Here is a 9,933-nt window from a genome sequence, read left to right on the forward strand (position 1 = left end):
AAGGGAGTCTCTCTCTCTTTAACTATGGATTTGTACAGTGCCCTGAGCTGGGCTGGGGTGTCCTGTACCTATAACACAAATAATATGTATCACCCAACAGCCATATTAGCCCCATGTTACAGGGGACAGCCAGTGTGGATGCCTCTCCTTCCATGATCATAGGGAAGGCATTACTTCTTCTTATACTATGTTGCCCTGAGTCACAGTTGTGGAATGCGTCCGGGTGAACATCGCCCTTTCTGGAGGCTGCTTCTCTATGGGTTCAAGAGGGAAGGCATAAATTGAGCCATTAGCTGGAGAAATGGAACCTGAGCGCAGAGCAGCAAGTGGTTTTTAATGAGTCTATTTGTACTGGGCCAGCGGGTAGTCCTGACGTTGACTCAAACCTGAGAGAGACCAGAGCTGGCAGCCAGCCAATGTTCTGCTGAGAAGGAGCTAAATTATGCATCTTATTTAGTACATTTATTAAAAGATCTTCTAACGTTTCCAGGCAAACGTCCCAAAACAAATGCTACTATCAGTTAAGAGCCTCACAGTCCTGCGCTACATTTAATGCATTGCGATTCCCTCATAATAGCTTTCTAGTGTTTGCAGAGCTTCAACTCTTAAAGGTGCTTTATGAATTGCTGTTGTGTGGAGATATTAAAGGGAAAGAATTCTCCCTGGGCTGGGAGCAGAGGGAGATGATTAGTGCCTGTGAGAGATTAATAGCACTGGTTATAGGCAGACTCCATGCAAGTTTCCGAGCATCCCTGTGCTAATACACCTCCATCCTGGGGCTTCCCCAAAGCACAGACTTCTGCCAGTCAGGTAAAACTCTGCAGAGGTTCCTGTTACACAACTGACATAGACTTATACCACTGCGTCTATATTTGATCACATCAGCTCTAAGCTCATAAACTTCCCCAGCTTGCAGCTCTCTAACCAGCGGTGTTGGGAGATGTCTCTCCATTCATTCCATTTACATAAAGCACTGTATCTAAAATCTCTTGGTAGATTGTTATTAATAATCATAAAGTTATTGTACAGAGCCGATAGTGTGATCAGAAGATAAAGTCCCTGCCCTGGGGATTGTCTTGGTTCCCACAACTCCACAGGAAGTCAATGGGAATTGTGGCTGTTCACCACCTTGGGGGATTAGGGCTGAATAATAGATGGACAGTATAAAATGCACTTGGAGACTCAAAAGGAGGCTCAAACTTGAATAATTCAGTAATGGAAACATAGTTATTATTATTACTTAATATTTGTATTATCATAGCACCTAGAAGTTATGGATCAGGACCCCATTGGGCTAGGCAGTGTACGATCACAGAATAAAAGGATGGTCCTTGCCCTAACGGGTTTACAATCTAAGACAACAGACAACAGATGCATATAGACGAGGGATGGGGAAACTACGGCCAGTGGGCTGGATCCAGCCCACCACCCATTTTAATCCGGTTCTAAAGCTCCTGCTGGGGAGTGGGGTCTGGGGTTTGCCCCACTCTGGCACTTCAGCTGGGGAGCAGGGTCGGGGGCCTCTCCACATGGCTCCCGGAAGCAGCGGTATGGACCTGCTCCGGTGCTCCAGCTGGGGAGCAGGGTCAGGAGCCGCTCCACACGGCTCCCGGTAGCAGCAGCATGCCTCCCCTCCGGCTCCCACATGTAGGGGCAGCTAGGGGGCTCTGCTCTGCATGCTGCCCCCGCCCCAAGCACTGCCCCCACAGCTCCCATTGGCCGGGAACTGCAGCCAATGGGAGCTGTAGGGGTGGTGCCTGTGGATGGGGCAGGGTACAGAGCCACCTGGCCACGCCTCCGCATAGGAGCTGGAGAAGGGACATGCTGCTGCTTCTGGGACTGCTTGAGGTAAGCGCTGCCCAAAGCCTGCACCCCAAGCCTCTCTCTGCATCCCAACCCCCTTCCCCAGCCCTCTTCCTCCTCCTGACCTCTGAATCCCTTGGTCCCAGCCTGGAGCACCCTCCTATACCCCAAACTCCCCATCCCCAGCCCCACCCCAGAGCCTGCACCCCCAGCTGGAGCCCTCACTGCCCCACCCTTGCACCCCACTCCCCTGCCCGAGCCCAGACTCCCTCCTGCACCCTGAACTCCTCATTTCTGGCCCCACCCCAGAGCCCACACCCCCAACCAGAGCCCTCACCCCCTCCCGCACTCCAACCCCAATTTTGTGAACATTCATGGCCCTCCATAAAATTTCTGTTCTGAGATGTGGCCCTCAGGCCAAAAAGTTTGCCCACCCCTGATATAGACAGATAGTAGATAATAAGCACCAGAACATGGGAAGATAGAGACTCCCTCTGCACTCGGTCCACTTCAGTGTTAATAACTTGGGTAAACTGACAGGACTGAAGGTCAGCATTAGAACTGGTGCGGGGGGGGGGGAAGGTGTGTCAATTTTTCATAATTTTGTACAGAAATTTTGGAATGTTGATGACCATTTTCTAAAATTTGGGTAGCTCTATAGCTGGTCAATTTTTTAAAAAAATGTGGATGAAAGTTTCTTTTAGAACATAAAACATAAGAACGGCCATACTGGGTCAGACCAATGGTCCATCTAGCCCAGTATCCTGTCTTCCGACAGTGACTGATGTCAGATGCCTCACAGGGAATGAACAGAATAGGGCAATTATTGAATGATCTATCCCATGTTGTCCAATCCCAGCATCTGGCAAGTCTGAGGCTCAGGGACATCCAGAACATGGGGTTGCTAAAAAACTAAAATATTGAAGTTTGAAAAAAATTGACCAGCTCTAGTCAGCGTATTGTATCAGGGCTCTTCCAGAGCAAAATCTGAAAAGAGTTCCACAGATGGGGTTTGCCACTGAGAACGAGCTGCCCCCAGCAATCTCCCAAGTTGCCCGATGGTCGCAGTACTGCCTGGAACCTCTGCAGCCACAGTCGCAACACAGCCTCCTTCCCCTAGCCCTGCCCCTGACATGCCCCCTACACCAGGGCTTCAATGGGTCATTGGAATGCAACCTTATGGCTGTCTTCTGCTATGCCTATACAGGGGGCATTCTTCCCTTTTCTGGAACTGTGGTTTTCAGGTCCATTTACATTGCTCTGGTCCTTTTAACCAAGAATACATGGGCTATTGTGGGTTGACGAGCTTACCGTAAAAGCCTATGGAACTGAATAGAGGGCTTAGATCATACCCAAAAGATTTAGTAATCTCCATAGGATGGCAAACAGAGCATCCCTTTGACCCACTCTTACTCTTTTGTGACCTCTCACAGCCACATTCTGCCCACCATGCTGCTCCTTTCAACTTTCTCCCTTCCCCTATAGGGTAGTGATTCCCACAGCTGTTAGTGGCTGTCCTTTCATCCACAGAACTGCCATGTGCCTACTGGATCCAGAGGTGAGCGACAAAGATGATCAAAGGGATAGAATGCAAGCCATATGAGCAAAGGTTGAAGGAACTGGGCATGTTTAGTTTGGAAAAGAAGAGATTAAGGATGGATATGATAGCAATCTTCAAATACACGAAAAGCTTCCATAAAAAAGATGGAGAAAAGTTGTTCTCTTTTGCCACAGAGGGCAATGGTTTCAAACTACAGCATAGCAGATTTAGATTAAATCTCAGGAGAAAACTTCTTAACTGTAAGAACAGTAGGACAATGGAACAAACTGCCTACCTTGAGAAGGCATGGAATCCCCTTCACTGGAGGTTTTCAGAAGGAGTCTGGATAGCCATCTGTCTTGGATGGGTTAGATCAGGGATCGGCAACCTTTGGCATGCAGCCCGCCAAGGTAAGCCCCCTGGCAGGCCGGGCTGGTTTGTTTACCTGCTGCGTCCGCAGGTTTGGCCCATTGCAGCTCCCACTGGCCGCAGTTCGCTCCTGCAGGCCAATGGGGGCTGCGGGAAGCGGCAGCCAGCACATCCCTCGTCCTACACCACTTCCTGCAGCCCACATTGTCCTGGAGCGGTGAACCATAGCCAGTGGGAGCTGTGATCAGTCGAACCTGCGGATGTGGCAGGTAAACAAACCAGCCCGGCCCGCCAGGGGGCTTACCCTGGTGGGCCGTGTGCCAGAGGTTGCCGATCCCTGGTTTAGATACAAAAAATCCTGCATCTTAGCAGGGGGTTAGACCAGATGACCCTTGCTATCCCTTCTAACCCTATGGTTCTATGATATTGAATTACACCCCGTCCACTATTAAAGCTGGATATTGACCAAGTGTTATGCAAAATTGAGACCAGGTTTAAGGCTGGATTGGCTACTGGATATTTCACCATTGTACATTTAATTTCCACCCTGGGTTGTTTGGTTGGGTTATTTTTAACCTTTGTCTTGTTTTTTAATATAAACATATACCATTATTGCTGTTCTTTTACCCTACCTGAATTATCTTTGGAAGAGCACATTAATGCAACATTTCCCAATTCTGTGACTTAAAGGGACCTCCACACTTTTCTTTGGCCAGAGATATAATATCCTGGCTTCTACCTTGTTTCATTGCTGGCATTTAAAACCCCTCAAGATATTCAGAAATTCCAGATGTGACCCAAACATGGTGGCAGCCATGCAGGAAAAGCTCCCATTTGTGATTTTTCATTGAAAATTGGGGATTAAAATACGGCATCAGCCTGTGGAAAATTAATATTCCATAGTTAGCTGTACACTGCTACTCACTGAATCATCAATCTCTCCATATGGCTCTAGATGGGGAGGGACAGGTAGCCTAGAGACAAACTGACTTTTTGTAGGGGTATATAGAGGACTTAAGGGCCTCATGTCCCAGATTTCAACTGCACAGTGTCCCTGGTATTTAAAGTTCAAATAAGATTATTTTTTATATTCAGTGCTTTGATCAAGTGATAAGTAAGTCATTTTAAGCCCAGATAGAATTAAATGTTACCAATTTGCATTAAATATTAGCACAGATTTTATGAGAGCCAGATCTGGCAGCACCGCTAATTATTAAGTTTGCCATTATAAGACCCTGTTTCCAGTTGCTTATAAATTTTCCAAAATATAACAATTTGGGATAAAATTTTTCCACTCCGTGTGTTTGTCTTGGTCTGAATTCTTCTGGAAAATTTCAGCCAAAACAGTTCAGCTTGTGACAGATATGGTAATTTCCTGCAATAAGATCTTACTGTATTAAGTTCATGTATCATTGTGGGCCAGGGATTGTATGTAATTCTATGAGGGAGGGTGACCACAGCCATCCAGGAACTAAGAACAGTGTGGGGTGACTAGGCAAATTCACTCAGGTTTTAACACCTCCAGAGAGATACCACCACCTGGAAAGGCTTGCATAAACTGGTTCAAACTGGATTCTCCAGAGCCCAACAGATGAAGGAAGGACTTTTGGATAAATAGCTTGAATTTAAACTGACTCAGGGGCTTCTTTCTGATCCAGTACATTGACAGGACCTTCTGTCCAAGGGAGGGCCCCAATCCTTAGGAAAGTGTTGGAAGGACCAGCCAGAACCTGAGACTGAAGTTGAGGTGACCTCTGGCAAGCTTTTTAGGATATGTGCAGGTTCTTTCATTGCTTTTGATGTGTATTCTCTGTAACGTTTCACCTTAAGAATAAATGTGCTTGCTTAGAAAGGGTTGTGTGGTAACCTATAACAGTGGGCAATTACCCTGTTTATAGCCTCTGAAGGGAAAGCAAAGTGTAGGCACTGACCTGTTTAGGCAGTCTGGCTTGTTATGAATAAGAATGTAGGCAAGGAACTGTGCAGCCTGGAAAAATCCTAATCAAGAGGGTAAGCGATGTGGGTCTCTGCCCAAGAGAGGTGATGGCTGAGGAACCAGGAGCCCAAAGTGGGTCCCCTCAAGGAAGAATACAGATGCATTTGCTGTGAACTGTGACACAGCTATTTCCCAAAACAAAGTTAGGGAAAATTACATTCTTTTGTCCATGCACCACCACGATGGTGAGCTTTTCTTTGAAACCTCTAGTGCTTCCATGATTTTGGAGCAGGGACTTGAAATATGGAAGGGTGGAAGGTGGCCTTTGTGTGAGGGATGTGCCTTTTGCCTTCCCTGTGAAACTCTACTCAGTAGAGCTTTGCTAGAACTATACAGTGAAATTCCCTGAAGATTCCATCCACAGTGGGCGTGTTCCACTTCTGGGCTCTCAATGAGCCCTCTGTTGGGCCCAGGCAGGGTGGAGGAGGAAGGAGTCTGATTCTAATGAAGAAAAGACAACAGCTGGACCTGCCCAGGGGGAAGGAAAGGCCAATCAGATGAAGAGCAGAGGTGTGGGAGAAGAACAAACACTGGCTGGACAAAGATACTGGGACATTTGTGGGTGTCAATATGATGTCACATGATGGAAACCATTTTCAGGTTTACTTTGTTTTAAAAAATAGGAAATTGCACCCAAAACAACTATGTTAAAATAACATTATTAAGGTTGCAACGTCAAGCACTCCAAAGTTAGGAAATGCCAATATTAAGATTGCCTGTGCAGCCTGAATTCTGTCCTCATTATGACACAGCCTTTAATTAGATAAAAGCATTCTGTTTTTTCCACAGGACCCCTGCCTCATTCAGTGCACAGGATGGACTTGCTCTGGGAGTGAATCAGGGTTGTGGAGTGAAGCTGGCTGTTGTCTGTAGACCCCTGCCTCATTTGTTGCAGGAGTCTGAAGGTCTGTAGTGGAGGAGACAGGGCATTGCAGGAAGAGAAAGGATGGTTTCATGGTTAAGGCAGCTAAGTTGATTGCAGTCCTGGAGAACTAGATTCTAACCCAGGGTGTCCAATGTCTGTAGCTCTGCGGCAGCCCACCATCCTGGGTTCTGTGCATCCTGTGCAGTTCTCTAATTGCTTACTTTATTAATCTAAAAGGAAATGCTTTAGAGAGAGTTTAAAAAAAACTCCTAAGTGCTTCTTGCAGAGATAGGATTCACTGGAGATTGAAAATGAAAACTTTGAATAGAGGTTTATTTAAAATCATGGCACAGACAAATCCCTTACGGAAATGTTACCTACTCTATTACTATGGATGGGTACTGAGATTACCAATGATCTTTGTCTTCTCTTTACAAAGGAACCCTGAGTTACTCTGGGCTGCATAGGCTCCATCTTGTAATGGACTGAGCATTCTGTCAACTCCTAGCATGACCAGTAGGAACTGAGGATGTTCAGTCTCTAACAAGTTTGATTCCTAACTAGACCAACCCGGATCATCCTCATGTGTAGTTAGTAGAGCTATGCCACTTTACACCAGCTGAGGCTCATTGTTTCCATATTCTATTATTGCATGAAGAATACTTTGTCTGCCCTTAGAAATGTAAGACTTGTAGACATTTTCTGTGAGTGCAGAAATGCAGGTGCAAGCCATGCCACGTTCTCGTGTGCCTAATTAGTAGTCATGTTGCTTCCCAGGCTTACACATAGCTACCTGTAACTTTGTAGCTATAAAGAAAATTCTACAGGGCAAGCATTCAAGCTCTTTTTGATGTTTATTTCTGTCACGCAATGGATCACAAGGTTCTTTAATGATCGTGTAATCCATCATGACACAAAACACTGAAAGGGATATGCTTCATAGAGCTGCTTGGGTCATATATCAACTATATCTCCTATGAAAGTTCCCATGCACTGTTGCCCTGTGTGGTGTGCTATGGACCATCATTTAGAGCTGAAGGATGTGATTTATCATGTGGACTTTGACTCAAAAGGAATTTCTCCAGGTTTTAATATTATCGTTGATAAATTTTTGCACAGTACTTTTTGCAAGCCTCTTAGTGCTTTACTGAATGCCATACTATATAGATTATGTAAAGGGATCCTTTCATGCTACCTCCTACCAGAATGATGGAACATAGAAACAATAATAATTGCACCGTTCATTCATGGATCTCAAAGCGCTTTTCAAATTTCCACTAATTGATTAATTAACTAAAGTGCTGATAGGGTTCTTGTGCCTGTACAAGACCAACATATCAAGATAGTTCTTTGGTCTGGGGCTCTTATACTCTGAAAGCCTCACAACACACCTGCAAGGTAGATAAGTCTATTTTAGCTGTTTTACAGATGGGAAAGTAGGGGACAAGAAGTTAACAATTGAATGACTTGTCTATAGTCACCCAATGAGTTGGTGTCATTCGTGGGAACGGAATGCTGGAATCCTGACTTGCATTCTCCTCCTATGAGTGCTAGAATCCATAGCCCTTTCTGTCAAAACCTCTCATTGACACAGAAAAAGAAAGCAACATTCATTCATGGTGGATATTATTATTCATTCTGCTTAGCACTAGGAATGCTAAGTATTGCCCTAATCCTTAAACCATGACCTCATCTGACTTTGTGCCAAAGGGACTGTTTCTTTTCTAGAGACTGCTAAAGCCTCTCCTCCTGTGAACTGAAAGCCAAGATGAGGTGTCTAACTTCTCATGGGAAGATAACAAATGATAGTAAATAAGGCAGTTCCCTCCTGGTGTAACCTTGGCCCATGAAGGCCATGAAATGTATTGTTCATTTAAATTAAATTCATTTTGCTGTCACATTAGTTCTGCTTGAAGATTTTATATCTAGCTGAGATGCTTAGGGACATGTTCCTGGAGCAGTGAACATGCTAACACAGACAGATAGGCAGGGCTCAAACTTTAATCAAGACTGGAAATTCGGACTGGAGAGGTGGTGTGAATTGTATGCCTCTCTATCTAAGAGAGATGAGCCTGAGCCCCAACTTCTGCAGCCAAATTTCCCCCAGGTTGGTGGGTGTTTGGATCCAGGCTCTTAGTTCAGGAAAGAATAGAGTGGGGGACCCAGGTCTGGATTAAAAAGTAAGTACTGTAAACCTGGGCCTAGGGCTCCAGCTTCTGGAGTCATGTGATTATATCAAAGTCTCAGCTTTTGTTAAAAAATACATTTCTGTCTCTCATGATTGGGAAGAAAAGCTTGAAAATGTGAACTGGGTGTAACTTATGCAGTGATGTCTGCCTGAGTCACCAGAGAGCCTGCAACAATACCTCTGAGAGGTGTTAACTTCCCCATTCATTTGAGTGGAGTGGGGTCTCCAAGATCCATTCCTCTGGAAACCCAGCCAACATGATGCCAGCAAAGGAGAGAGGAGAAGAGTGGAGTAGACCTCGCCAATCCTCTGAAGCAAATACATCCCAGCTGCTGGGGTAAGTACTTGGGGTTCCCCATGCTGCTGGCCCTACCTCTCAAGGACAGGGATGGGCAGAAATGACTCCTGCTGCCCCCTGCTGCTCTCAGATGGGATAAGAGGCTCCATACTCCTTTTCCTGCCCTTCTGAGCGAGGAGATGGGGCCTTGCCACTGTCACTCCAGTGAGAGGGAAGAGATATGGTGGAGTAGGGATTCCTTGGTGTGCCTACAGTCCTAGATTGCCTTAATGTGCTGCTGTGGGGACCAGCTGTAAGATTTAGATCTGGATCCAAATTGACCCAGAAGTCAAGGTAATCCACATTGGGATTTGGTTCAGGACTATCTCTACCATCTATGACTCTCAGATATTAGCCCTCAAGGCACAAATATGAATAGCTTACCCTCCATTTACAAGTCATGCCTTTGTGATTTATATGGAACCTTCTATCTTTTTCTGATCTCTGGATACGGGAGCTCTTTGCGCTGATCACAATTTAAATACATGGCTATTAATCACTGAAGAATGAAGGAAGAGCATTACAGCCTCTTTCTGAGACCAGGCTGAGAAAGGATCAGCTTTCTTTGGCCGAGTCTCAGGACAACAACCTCTAACTCATTTCTCTTTCAGGATGCTTCTCTTTCATCATGCTAGTCCTCTGCTGAAGCAGTATTGAGACTGTGGCAGCAGTGAGATGCTATAAGCGACAGCTGCACAAGTTCAATGCTGCTACCTTTAGACACATCATTTTGTTGCACCGCATGACTCCAAAAGCACTGTGTGCTGCTGCTGCCATATATTTGTCCCACTCACCTCCCTATGGAGTTATTCAAGTCAAAGGGACATTTTGGGTT

This window comes from Natator depressus, chromosome 6 (assembly GCF_965152275.1).
Source record: "Natator depressus isolate rNatDep1 chromosome 6, rNatDep2.hap1, whole genome shotgun sequence".
NCBI lineage: Eukaryota > Metazoa > Chordata > Testudines > Cheloniidae > Natator > Natator depressus.